General features: G+C 34.2%; 1 protein-coding gene across 7 annotated transcripts in view; it reads left to right on the forward strand.

Annotated features, from left to right (window-relative positions):
* LOC123552248 (uncharacterized) overlaps positions 1 to 13196 on the forward strand; it is a 99285-nt gene that overhangs the window by 56397 nt on the left and 29692 nt on the right. Inside the window, exon 1 of one of the 7 annotated variants that reach the window (XM_045341747.2) lies at positions 1228 to 1381. The exons of 4 other annotated variants lie outside the window; for them this stretch is intronic. The gene's annotated coding sequence lies outside the window, so the exon portion shown is untranslated. Of the gene's footprint in view, positions 1 to 1227; positions 1382 to 6157; positions 6313 to 12478; positions 12502 to 13196 lie in introns of those variants that run through there. 2 more of the 7 variants (XM_045341749.2, XM_045341756.2) reach the window with 2 other exon arrangements.

The following is a 13196-nucleotide window of genomic DNA, read 5'->3' on the forward strand; positions in this document are numbered from 1 at the left end:
CAATATTTTCACGAGTGGCATAGCCACGAGAGAAAATATAAGATATATTGTTCATGAGTGAAAAATAATTTTTGATCTTACATGTAAAACAAACAAATTTTCTTTTTATTTCATGTTTTGACTAAATTTACCCATTTATAGTTTTTCACTGTGAAAATACCAGATATAATTATTTCACGCCAATATTTCGGTAATTCACTGAAACCATGTAATTGGATAAAATACACTAAAAGTTAGAAATCAACTTAGCAAATGAATAGATTCTGTATCGACATTTCACTGTTCTGTTTCTATCTCAAATTAGTGTTTTATTAAAATACTATTATGTCGAAGGGCTCATCGCACATAAAGGCGCGCCTTTATCAGGCAGCAAAAAGGTACTACTAGGCGATTAATTTTATATAACAAATGTATCATTGTCAACTGCCCAGAACTTGATTTTTTCCCAAGAAAGCGTTTAAATAAATGGTAAGATGAAAAGAGTTTTGGACTTATGATGTTAAGTATGCGAACAAGCGAGAGGTGTGAAAATTGTACCTGAAAAAAAAGTTTTAAGTGCAACCCACAATGACGTAAACCTTCATTTCAAAATACGGAGAAAGAAACCTCATGTAATATTCTATCCATATTTACAGTTTGTCATACAGGATATGATTGTACATTTTCATCATCACACACGTTGTGCACTTTTAATATTTTACTCATAAAACTAGAAACCAAATTGTATGCTTGATAATAAGCGTTATACAAATTTCTATATCATTCGTGTGCATCAGCATCTTTAGAGTCGGATGCTCTTAAACAGAATATATATAAATGCGGTTTAACTTTGAACTGTTTATTTCATTCATTGGAGCTGCTGAAATAACATCAGATTCAAAACAGAAGCAGTTACAGTTACAAAGATATAACTGAAACAGCAAAACGTCAGATTAACAACAGAAACCCAAAAAGGACAAAACGAACAAAAAAGAAACACAGTTGTGCACCGCCTTGGGACGGACGATTGCAAAACCACAACTGCGGAGCTTACCTCTCTAGAAAGTCCAAGGCGTTTGACATAATAGCACAATCAGCGCCATTATTATTTTCTGTTATTATCACTGAAAGCAGCAGCAGCAGCAGCAGCAGCAGCAGCAGTAAAAGAAGAAATAGCAGCATCGAAAAACTTGACTTAGTTATTGCAATCATCGACAGTAACATGATTTAGGAGAAAGGTAGTTATATAAACAACATAGTGTTTACCTTTTCTTGATATTGGAAGATTAGCACAAGCTGATGCCTGCAAGAATCTATAGGAATGTTAGCATGCATTAGTGAATGTGAACTCGTGGAGAAATTCTGTTCAGTGGGATAGAATCTAGGATATATTGTTGTTGAGGTAAATACTTTAACAGATTAAACGTAGCTGATACAGAAATAATTATCACATTATTTTTTTTTTAATATCTTTTCTGTGATGGTTTAAATAATTTATCTTTGATAGCGAAGAGATTATTATGTTTTTGTTGGCTTTAACGTCGTACCGACACAATTATTGCTTGTTTTGATGCTTTGATGGTGGTGCCCTTCCGTGCATTATTTCATTACGGGCGGTCACCAGAGTAGAACCACCGATTTTCAGTAAGCCAGCTAGACGGTGTCCTCATATAAAGAATTCAACTACCCGAGTGAGACTCGAACCAACATCAGTGAGGGGAAAGTGACTTGGAGTCAGTGATCTTAACCACTCTCTTTAGGAAGATAACACTTATCACATATCGTAAAATAACTATAATATCTTACCAACCAAACAAAAAAAAATAATTTTTAGTTTGAGAAATATACTCAGTTACAATGAGCGTTAATTGTTTTAACCAGATACAGGTTGAAGATATTTTGAAATTGGTTATAAATACTTCTTTCTAAGGGTCACGTCCAACCTGAATGTTTATGAATTTGGCTACACTGTGGACTGTAGCATTGTTAAGAAACCCTATTTCAATGACAGGTACAATTGTATTCCGGCATTTTCGTATACCTATTGGCTTTTCTCTTACCTCTTACATATTTCCAATGTGTTTTCTCGGTTTTACCTGTAAATTAGCTCGGCAATATTACGTGCCAAGGTTAAAGTGAATATGATACAATCCAGTATGCTTCGAACAAATCTATTTCCCGTCATTGTTATATATTTAATCTAAATAAACACAAAGATTTTTCACGAAAAAGTTCATTCACCTTACAGGTCCATGCGGCTATAAAACAGCTGTAAAAGGTGATGTAGAAAAGTAATCAGTAAATCAGAACGAGATATAGTCCCATGCTTGGAAGACATAAAGCCACAGATAAAAATAATTTTGTTGAGTGAACTGCCTTGCATAGTTATTGTCTTATTCTGTGTTTCAAATAATTGTTTATGATGTTTGCAACTTAATATGTTGTATAAATATACTTTAGAAAACAACCACCTATTGATAATTGTTGCAAAATTATTGTGTCTGATTTACCTTGAGTGTTATGAAAAATTTTCCCTGATGAAATGCACATATCAGTGAACAATAAACGGAATATATATAATACCTAATATTTACACACCATTCTGTTTCAAGTTATCAATATAAAATAAGAGCTCATTATTCAGTCTCTTGAAAATATCCATGTAACAGTGAAATATCCTCGAAATAGATACAAAATAGACGGAACAAAATGACAATCCAGTAGACAAATGAATAATATTTGCATATTGTTTAAACATGGAATGTAAATGTAAACAGGAATGTCTTACTTTGTGTAGAATAGATGTAAATCTAGAGCTTTAAGGAATCGAATGGGGGTGATTCTTCATGGTGGAGAGACCGATGTATACATGTAGTAGCCCAAGAGACATTTCTTTATTAACACTGGTGTTTTCCGATTCTTTATTTTCATAATATTCTGTTTACTATAATGGGGTCCATTTTATCAGCCCGTTGGATACGAACGGATTGTTACTGTGTCAGTCTTTTATTTTTGACTTTGTCTTAAATTGATCTTTGAACAAATCCATTCTCATAGCGTGACTTTTATTGTTTCATTGTCACTTTATTGATATTGTGGCAATTTGTTCTTAATTATTTACAGACTTCTAGTTTATTGCCAATCATCGGGTCTGTTTAAGTGACCTTACTGACGGATAACTGGTATACAGACAAACAACGTGAATTTTCATTTTGTTCAATACGCACAGGGACTACAAGACGAGCCGATTTTCAATACAATCAGATGCAAACGAAATGTTGTTCTGTTTTCGTATACTTAATATTTCTGCTACATTTGATTTGATTAGTTGCTGAGCTGCATACTCGTAAACATAGCTTGAAACAATATTTTATCTTTGACTCCTTTGTACAATTTACCATTTCAGTTATTCCAGTTTTTGTTCTGATTAATTGCATGTATAGATTTAGAGATATAAGTAAATATCATTTACATATTATTTGAATAGATAGTGTAACAGAGGTACAAAGTAAATAAATATCATTTACATATTATTTGAATAGATAGTGTAACAGAGGTACAAAGTACACGGGGAAAAATAACATTCAATTTCATTTCATCTGTCAAGAAATTATTATTGAGAAAAATTGTTGGTAAGAGAAGGAATATACGTGTCGATGGTGTTGCTGTGGTGCTAATGAAGGTGAAATGATCTTGCTGCTCACATAAAGAATTTAATTACTGTTAGCCTGATCTGGTTAACGTAGCAGGCAATATGCAGGCATTGATTGCAAAACAGAACCAACACAAATTTATCGTATTCATCAATGCGTTAATTTTTAGATACAGTATTCAGTTGACTCTTGTTTTCTGCTTGCTGATAATATATTTCATAGAATCTGAAATACGTATCTAAATGTGAATATTCTAGACATTTTCTCAAGGACAAACATTTACATGTTACTGTATCGATCAGATTTGAATGTTGATGTTCGTGTTTTTTACCGCCGGCTGAAAAGGCTTTCTCTGTCTGGCAAATTTTCTGGCAAATGTTTTGAGCCAGCCCATTCTTATTTCGATTGCTGTGTCATATAGGGTTGATAAGGATAATTTCTTGGGTATGTCGTAAAAAAGGATGCATCACATGACGAAAATAATGCCCCGATTGAGGCTCGAATCTACCTCGGTGAGGAGCAAGTGATTTAAAGTCAGCGACTTTAAGACTCGCCTACGAAGGCCCCGTTTTGTCAGTTCGTTCACAGTTGTTCCCATATTATCAATACTTCGATGCAATATTTTGATTTTTGAAAGGCTCATATTGCGCAGTAAATCGATTTCAAGCGTAAGTTCTAAAACTGTTTTCAGAATAATAAAGCCTTTATGAACAATTTTGTCTATCGTTAATAATTTAATTGTTGTTTACAAAAATATGTATGCTAAACTTAAATGATCTGCATACTGCAGCAGAAACCTTGCTTGAAATCGTAATGGCATCCTTGTACTAGATTTAAGACACCATCAAGATCATCAGATCGATACGTGTTAATTTAAAAACGATGCCGCCAAGAGTTATTTTAGAACTCCACAGGCCTGTTTCATGTTAGGCAAATGCGAATACTGCACACTCGCATTGCGTTGTTGCGCCTTCACATCGTCTTAGCGTATTTTCTGCCTTTGGTAGACGGAGCAACGGCGTGAAAATACGACGCAAATGCCAGATATGATGATGCCAGACCACGGTATCAATATCGCACGGTCCTTGTATGCCAAGCACGATGCCGTTATATGCTTTACGGTATCTCTAAAAAGTATTTCCAAAGCAGGAGGTGTAACGGAAACATGCACATTTAGAAATTCTAATATTCGAAAATAAGAAACTTGTCCAAATTGAAACAGATTTCGTCTTTTGATACATTTTATTTGGTGTCATTTAATATGTAAACAGCTAATGCTTGATGCAATATCATATTCAATTTGTGATGGCATCGTGAGCATTACACTAAAAGTTATTAATCATTAACGTTTTAATTCAAACTGCGATTTGAATCTTAGTGGAAATTGGTCTTAGTTTATTGGTCTTAATGTAACAGATTTTGATAAGTTCACTTCTGTAATTTCAGATTTAATTAAGTCAGATTTGTTCATTCTGCTTTTTCTTCTTTGGTTAGTTCTTGAATAAATTTTGTAGGTCTTCTAAACACAGAAACTTATTCCTTCAAATTATATTCATTATTAATAGTTCTCTGAAATCACCTGGAGATCGAAACATATTGGACGTTTTCAGCTACTTTAAAATTCCTTTCTGTTGTTAAGTAATGTACAAAATTCATGATGTCTTTATCACACAAAAAAAAAGGTAATTCGACAGACTGTGAAATATAATTATAAACAAATCAACAACAAAATCGCAAAGATGAAATTCCATTCGGCAGGTCCCTATGACACTGGTTCTTAGCCTGCCAGTGTAATTGCAACTGTTCTCATATAGAAAGCAAGATACAAAAAGTCTCAATGGGATTCGATGACTTCGGTCTTTTTCGAAGTTTTAAGCAAAAATTCTTTCGCCGAGAAGTGCTGGAATGATATATCAGTTTAAGTGGTGCATCTCAAACAGCAGTAGCTTTGAAATGTAATAAATGCATTATTGTAAAGCGCCCATATAAATGCGTTATTGTAAAGTGCCCATAACTTATTTTTCGAAGAAAGCATGCCTATAAATATTAAGACGAAACTATTTTTGGACTCGTGTTGTAAAACGTGCTAGTTCATGGTGTTAAAGTTAATAGGAAAGATTTTCTTGTGTCTGACAACTGTTGCAGATATTTCACACTGTTACAGACTTTAACTTGATGGCCTTCGAATTGGAAAAAAGTAAGGTTCTCTTGTTAAATTTTTTCTATATGCTGTAAGATAAGGGAAAGTTGAAAATATTTCTTTACTTATGGTGTGATAAAACAGCCTTTAACATAACGCAGGTATTTATGGTTTTGGTCCCATGATAATAATTATAAAATCATCGTCAGCGGTGGCAACATCTGTTGCAAAGTAAGCAAAGTTATCAACATCAAAATAATCTTATTATCGTCGGCAACAGCAAAAGAAGTAGTAACCGCAGTAGCATATATAAAAAGTTAAAGGCAATAATAAGAGGTTGTTTACTACGCATTATTACCATCAGCAGCAGTAACATGATTTAAGAGAAAGGTAGTTCTATAAACAACAGAGTGCCCATCTTTACTTGATATCGGAAGATTGCCACAGGAATCTATAGAAATTTTAGCACGCATAAAAAATGTGAACTCTTGGAGAAATTATGTCTCAGTTGAGAATTATCTAGGATATATTGTGGCTGAGGTAAATGCTTTGTCAAGTTATTGTTATTTTTTGCTACATGATAATCTTATCATAAACTCTTGTTCAAATAAAGCAAACTTGTGATTAGAATAAGTTTATTTAGTTTATTTAAGTCTCATTCATGTATAAAACAAACATTGACATTTACAATATAAAAAAAACATTAAGACAACATATACATGACCAATCTATAAAGATTTACAGGAGACTAGAACATACACATTTTATGAATTGCATGTGGTTTCGAAACAATATACCAATTAAAACAAGCAACCTAGAACTTTGCTGTCTCATTCATTTATAAAACCAACATTGACCATTACAATAAACAGCTCGTTCGACTTTTCAGTGCTTGACTATGAATTAGAGCTACGCGAGTATATACATAAAAAAAAGGGGGCCTAACTCTGTCAAAATTCAGATAAGAGCTATGGGGATTATTTCTCCTTGTGTATACTTGGATAGTTATTAATTATTCTAAGTTTTGATGGTAACTAAAATAATTTGACTATATCAAAAACATTAACCAAAATTCCTAAGTTATAAAGGGGGATAATTCTCTTATATTCAAATCAGAGTTATGAGGCGTAGACTTCGATAGTTGACAGTTAGTAAATATATTATTATTTTAACACCGAAGCTGGGACGAGTGCAATAGCTCTACCGTTTCTTTGAAAAGTCGAGCTAGAAACCTTAAGACTATATATATATGACCAACCTAAAAAGATTTTATAGAAGACTAAAAACATGTACATTTAAGACCAGACATGTAATTTTGCATTTCTACATGTATAAACTGTATAAAGGAAATCGATCCTTTAACATTTAATATTGTACTATTAATATCACAGAATTTCAGAAATATGGTATTTACCAACACATTACAATCACCTAGCCTGTTGAAAACGTTAAGGGTCAGCTAAAGGTTCTGTTAACATGTTTCAGACGTATTCAAAGCAAATAGTCAGTAAATGGAGATGTCTTAGAATACAATGTCATATTATCTTTGCATGTTGTAACACATGATATTTGCAAAATCACATATTTGCCTAATCACTGAAAAAGTACCCAGTCATGCGATAAGTGGCATGACGGAGCCTATCACATAATAATACTATGTCGTCAAATAGTGAACATTAATGTCATCTATGTCGTTTAAAAAAGAGTAAAATTTATATAGTGCAATTTACAATAAAGTTCTAGTTACGGGGCCTTAAACATCTTACACTGTAGATAAACCTGGCATTTGACCTTCATACCTCAAACATCTGCTGACTGCAGCCAAAACTTACAAATAAGGAACTAGAGAGGCAAAAGGAGAAACAGTTTTCTCAACTTTTCCCCCTAGAATCAATTTCAGGAAGCAACACAGTTTCTCAGTCAGTGTCTATTTCAGATACCAAGGTCAAGAACCAAACTATTTACAAGCAAATAATTGTCGACGTTGTAGTATAAGATGGCAGCTTTTGGCACAGCAACGAATAATATCTGAATTTGTGAACAAAAAGATGAATTTATCTGTATCGTTCATTTTATAGAAGTCTGGGTCTATTGATACAGCTTTTTCAAATAAACTCGCTCTAATTTCAGTATACAAATGGCAGTGCAAAAGAACATGAAACTCATCTTCAACACAATCCTTACACCATAAGCATGTTCTATTCTGAATAGGCAATCCCTCGTATCGACCCGTTTCTACACGAATAGGTGCAACTCCAAATCTGAACTTAGCAAAAGAAGACCAATGCATTCTGGGTATTACCAGTTTACAATAATTCTCACAAAAGATGTCCTGTTTTAATAACTTATAAGTTCGGAGTTTATTTCCACCAGTACCTCTAATACTATTAGTTTTATTAACAACAGAGAGCCATAATATCTGAAACATTGATCTCATCTTTTCTAATACAGATTTTTTCATAGCAGCCTTGGGAATAGGATAGCTTATATCATAAAACTGAGAACAGTCAATTTTACTTAGGTGACTTTTGACTCTGTACATAAAGTTCCTACAATTACCCCTAGCATTGTTCATACCATATATAAACACTGTCTTGTTTAATCTATCATCATCCATCTTACTAAACCTTGACCACAGATTGCATATGGATTGCCATTGTCTGTCAAAAGGAGCTACCCAACCCAAATCTCCATTTACAGCTGCATTCGGTGTATACCTTCCCACTCCTAAATAGAACCTCATAGCTCGGTGTTGAACAGCATCTATACAGGAGAATGATCTTGTACCCCAAATGGCAGCGCCATATGCAATCACCGGCCAAACAATTGAATCATATAACTTAGTATAAACATCTAATGGAAGCCCTCCAGCATTATTAAACTTGGCAATAATCACACCAAGAGCTCTTCCGGCAGCTTGTGAGACAATCTTTGCTGTAATGTTATAATCAAGAAATTCAGTCAACACCAAACCAAGATAAAAAGTGTACTGCAGCACACTGTTACAACTATTTGTTTTCTTTTACATCTGACACCTTTTCAGTGTGTGTTTCTGTAAATCAACTCAACAAACAAACAAACAACATAAAAAAGAATTTCGTTGATTTATGTCGGAAGGTCTTTATATCCGCTAACTTGGTTTGGAATTCATTTTAATCTAAATTTTAATTCTAAGTTAAATTTGCAGGTATGTATAAGTCCCCTACTGGTTGAAAACCAGTTTCAGGGACTATAGGAATTCACTTTTCCGTCCGTCATTCCGTCATTCCGTCTTTCCGTCCGTCCGCAATTTCGCGTCCGGTCCATAACTCTGTCATTCATGAAGGGATTTTAATATTACTTGGCACAAAAGTTCCCCATGATGAGACGACGTGTCATGCGCAAGACCCCTGGCTCAAAGGTCAAGGTCACAATTGGAGGTCAAAGGTCAACAGGGCTGTTTTCCTGTCCGGTCCATAACTCTGCCATCCATGAAGAAATTTTAATATTACTTGGCACAAATATACCTCATAATAAGAGGATGTGTCACGCACAACTTTCAGACCCCCAGCTCAAAGGTCAAGATCACACTTGGTAGTCAAATGTTTACATTCGTGTCCGGTCCATAACTCTGTCATTCATTAAGGGATTTTAATATTACTTGGTACAAATATTTCCCATGATGAGACGACGTTTCTTGTGCAAAACCCAGACCCCTATCTCAAAGGTCAAGGTCACAGTTTGAGGTCAAAGGTCAACAGTGTTTTTTCTGTCCGGTCAATAAATCTGTCATCCATCAAGGGGTTACAGTATTACTTGGCATCAATGTTTTCCATGATAAAATGACGTGTCTTGCGCAACACCCAGAACCCTAGCTTAAAGGTCAAGGTCACACTTGCAGATCAAAAGTCAATAGGAATTTTTTCTTGTCCGGTCTATAACTTTGTCATGCAAAACAGGATTTAGATAGCACTTGACACAAATATTCCCCTGGATGAGACAACGTGTCATGCATAGGACCCGGGCCCTTAGCTGAAAGGTCAAGGTCACACTTGAAAGTCAAGGGCCAAAAGGGCTTTTTTCCTGTCCAGTCTGTAACTCAACAATCCTTAAAGGGATTTTAATATTACTTGGTACAAATGTTCACCACCATGAGACGTCATGCGCAAAAACCAGGTCCCTATGTCTAAGGTCAAGGTCACACTTAGAGGTGTAGGAAAAAATCGGGACCACTTTTCTGTGGTACAACATGCATGTTACATCCAATTTTTAGGTGCTTTTTGACTTATCTCTACCTGGTAAAGAGTTATGTGTGGACTAATGTAGATTTTGTTTAAGATTAACTTCTCTTTGTTGTTACTATAAATAACAATAAAGAAAATTAGGTGCCTCACAGTAGGGGACTTTGTATTGCATGACAATACTTCATACACTTGTTTTATTCTAAAGAGATCTAAATAGCATATTCGGCTAAACGTTATAAACAGAATTGAGTAATAATAACCTCTATGCACCCAACTGTCCAGAAACTATGAGAATAAGTGTAGATAAATGGAAGATAATACACGGTGTGTTTCACTGTTAGCAATTTAGTGTTATCTTTGATTTACATACCAGCCAACTTGATGACATCGATTGCAAAGTATGCACCATCACGAATGTTCATTCGTGGATTAATTTACTCGTCCAGTGTTGGTGAATATTGGAGATATAGCATTCATATTACAGTAAGGTCTGTCTTTCTGTTGTTTGTTAATACCGTTTAAAATATGAATAAGTTTGAATATTTGAAAATTTCACTATCTTGACATTTCTTGCATGGTGCATGTTACTGTTATAAGATGAGCCCAATGCAATATAATGTACAGCGTATTCATCACCTTTTATCTATTTGCAGCGTCTGGTGCAGATGCAATCACGTCTGGCAAATTTTCTCAGCATGAATAAATTTATGTTGGTTGCTGGAAAGAATTCATTGTCATGCTGCCCAAATGTCCTTAGATTTATAATAATACATACTCTGGGTATATGGTAAAGTAGCAGGCGTCTAAAATTCTGTCTGATTCATTTGGCATGATAAATAGAAACTTCAATACATCCTGCTATCACAATGTTTCATTCAGACAGGCCTTGTCTGTTTGTTCACCTTCATTCCCGACTTACTGATCGTTGTAAGGTTAATTTGGCACATTTCAATTTCTTAGCACTTTCTGGATATTTGATATGTTACACATTACCTTTGGGAGTTAGGTGAATTTGGTTAACAAAGGTTTGACTGCTTTGAAATTTTTACGTGCGTGCAGACTAGGACATGAACACTTAGTTATTATTGTTTGTATTTCAGTATGTTTACATACAGACAATAGCTTTTGAAATGACCAGATCCACCGCTGATCCCAAAATTTCCAAAAAGAAATTTCATTCAAGCAAATCAACGCTAACGACTCTAAAACACCTCATGTATTTAATCATCTTAAAGACATAAGCTCGACTGTCATTGTTTTCTGTTTGTCAGTGGAAAGCATGAAGTTACTACCTTTTCCAGCTAATCACACAGAGAGAAAAATTACAATGTATATCTTTTGTACTATTATAGTTTAGCGCATCGTGTGAAAATATTATAGTAAATTTAAGGAAGGATTTTTCGCTCTCCCTGTAATTTTGGTGTTTTGTATCTAATTCTCTATTATATATATTTGAAGGAATAAAACATAATCATGTACGAAGGAGTTGCAGTCCGTAACCAATAAAGTCAGCTTGAAATTCAAAAATACTATAAACTCAGCATATATACACTAATACTTTAAGGGACCTCCGTGGCCGAGTGGTTAAGGTCGCTGACTTCAAATCACTTGCCCCTCATCGATGTGGGTTCGAGCCTCACTCGGGGCGTTGAATTCTTCATGTGAGGAAGCCATCCAGCTGGCTTACGGAAGGTCGGTGGTTCTACCTAGGTGCCCGCTCGTGATGAAATAATGCACGGAGGGGCACCTGGGGTCTTCCTCCACCATCAAAGCTGGAAAGTCGCCATATGACCTATAATTGTGTCGGTGCGACGTTAAACCCAACCAAAAAAAAAAAAATACTTTAAATTGCTCACGCGGGAGTCGCTTTGTGTCATTCTATATCAGTAATTGTTTTATTGCAAAAATAAACAACAGTTTCAGAAACGTTGTAGACTGTAGGAAAGAGACATGTGTGACCCTGTCTAGAGAACTATTACGCAATTTTGTGGATATATATAAATTTCTTATATGATGCAAAAGAGATTTACACAATATCATATCTATAGCTGTTTTTGTTTTGCATTTACAGAGATTTCAGAAACGTTATAGACTTAGGAGAGGCATTTGCGACCATATCTAGAGAACTTTACGTAATTTTGTGGTAATATATCAATTTCGTATATGATGCAAAAGAGATTTACACAGTAGCATATCTATAGTTGATTTTTTTTGCATTGCACTTTAGCATTTATAGAGATTGTTTAAAGCATTATTCACATAAATGAACAAGTTTCGCCAAATCTTCCGTCATGTAAACTAAAATACACATTGCGCAAAACTTTCTACGCATAATAGATGCAAATCATATTTACTCCTTCGCAGGATGTGTTTTGTCGTCATGGGAACCAAAGATAAAACTATAACACGCGCAGATTTATTGGGAATTTATATGGAATTATTTTAATGCATTAAATTAACAAGGGACTAAACAAAGGAAAAAAGCTAAAACTTATAAGTATACAAGGTAAAATGATATTGTTCTAGTTTCCTTTATTGAAAAATACCGTTATACTTTTGAAGTCTAACCATATATATATATGAAGCATTTTGCTGACAACATTCATATCAATACAATGGTTTATCAAAAATAAAAGTTAATCAGTCCGTTACGAATGAATTTAAATGTCATTTTTACGATGCAAATATTGATCGGGTTCCAAGTTTACACCCAGGTGTAAATATTTCGTCTTAGGTTTATTAATTTAAATATGATGCAAATGCGGAGTCTTTGGTCAACATTAAACAAATGTACTTTACAATGCCGATAAGATTAAGTTGTTTTTGTAATATAACTGGTTTGTATTATGTAGCATCTGGTACACTCATTATACCATGTATACAAGGATTATGAGGATTTCATCAATATTGTATAGAAAGTGGTCATTAACAAACTCTGTGAAATCTTGTGCTGTTCTCTGTGTCTTTAATAGTGTATATCAATGATCGTTGACTTCTTGTAAGGTTCTCTGAATCTTATTCAAGTGTGTTTGTTTTTGATGTACATCACGGGTGTATGTGTTGATGAAAAATTCAAATATTTGGACAGGTATGTTTATGAAAAATGTTGGCCTATTTGTTTATAAAAATATTGGTACAGAAAAGATATGGCTATATATATGTTCATAAAAATGTGGGTATATATGTTTAATTCATATACGT

Source organism: Mercenaria mercenaria, chromosome 4, assembly GCF_021730395.1.
Source record: "Mercenaria mercenaria strain notata chromosome 4, MADL_Memer_1, whole genome shotgun sequence".
Lineage (NCBI taxonomy): Eukaryota > Metazoa > Mollusca > Bivalvia > Venerida > Veneridae > Mercenaria > Mercenaria mercenaria.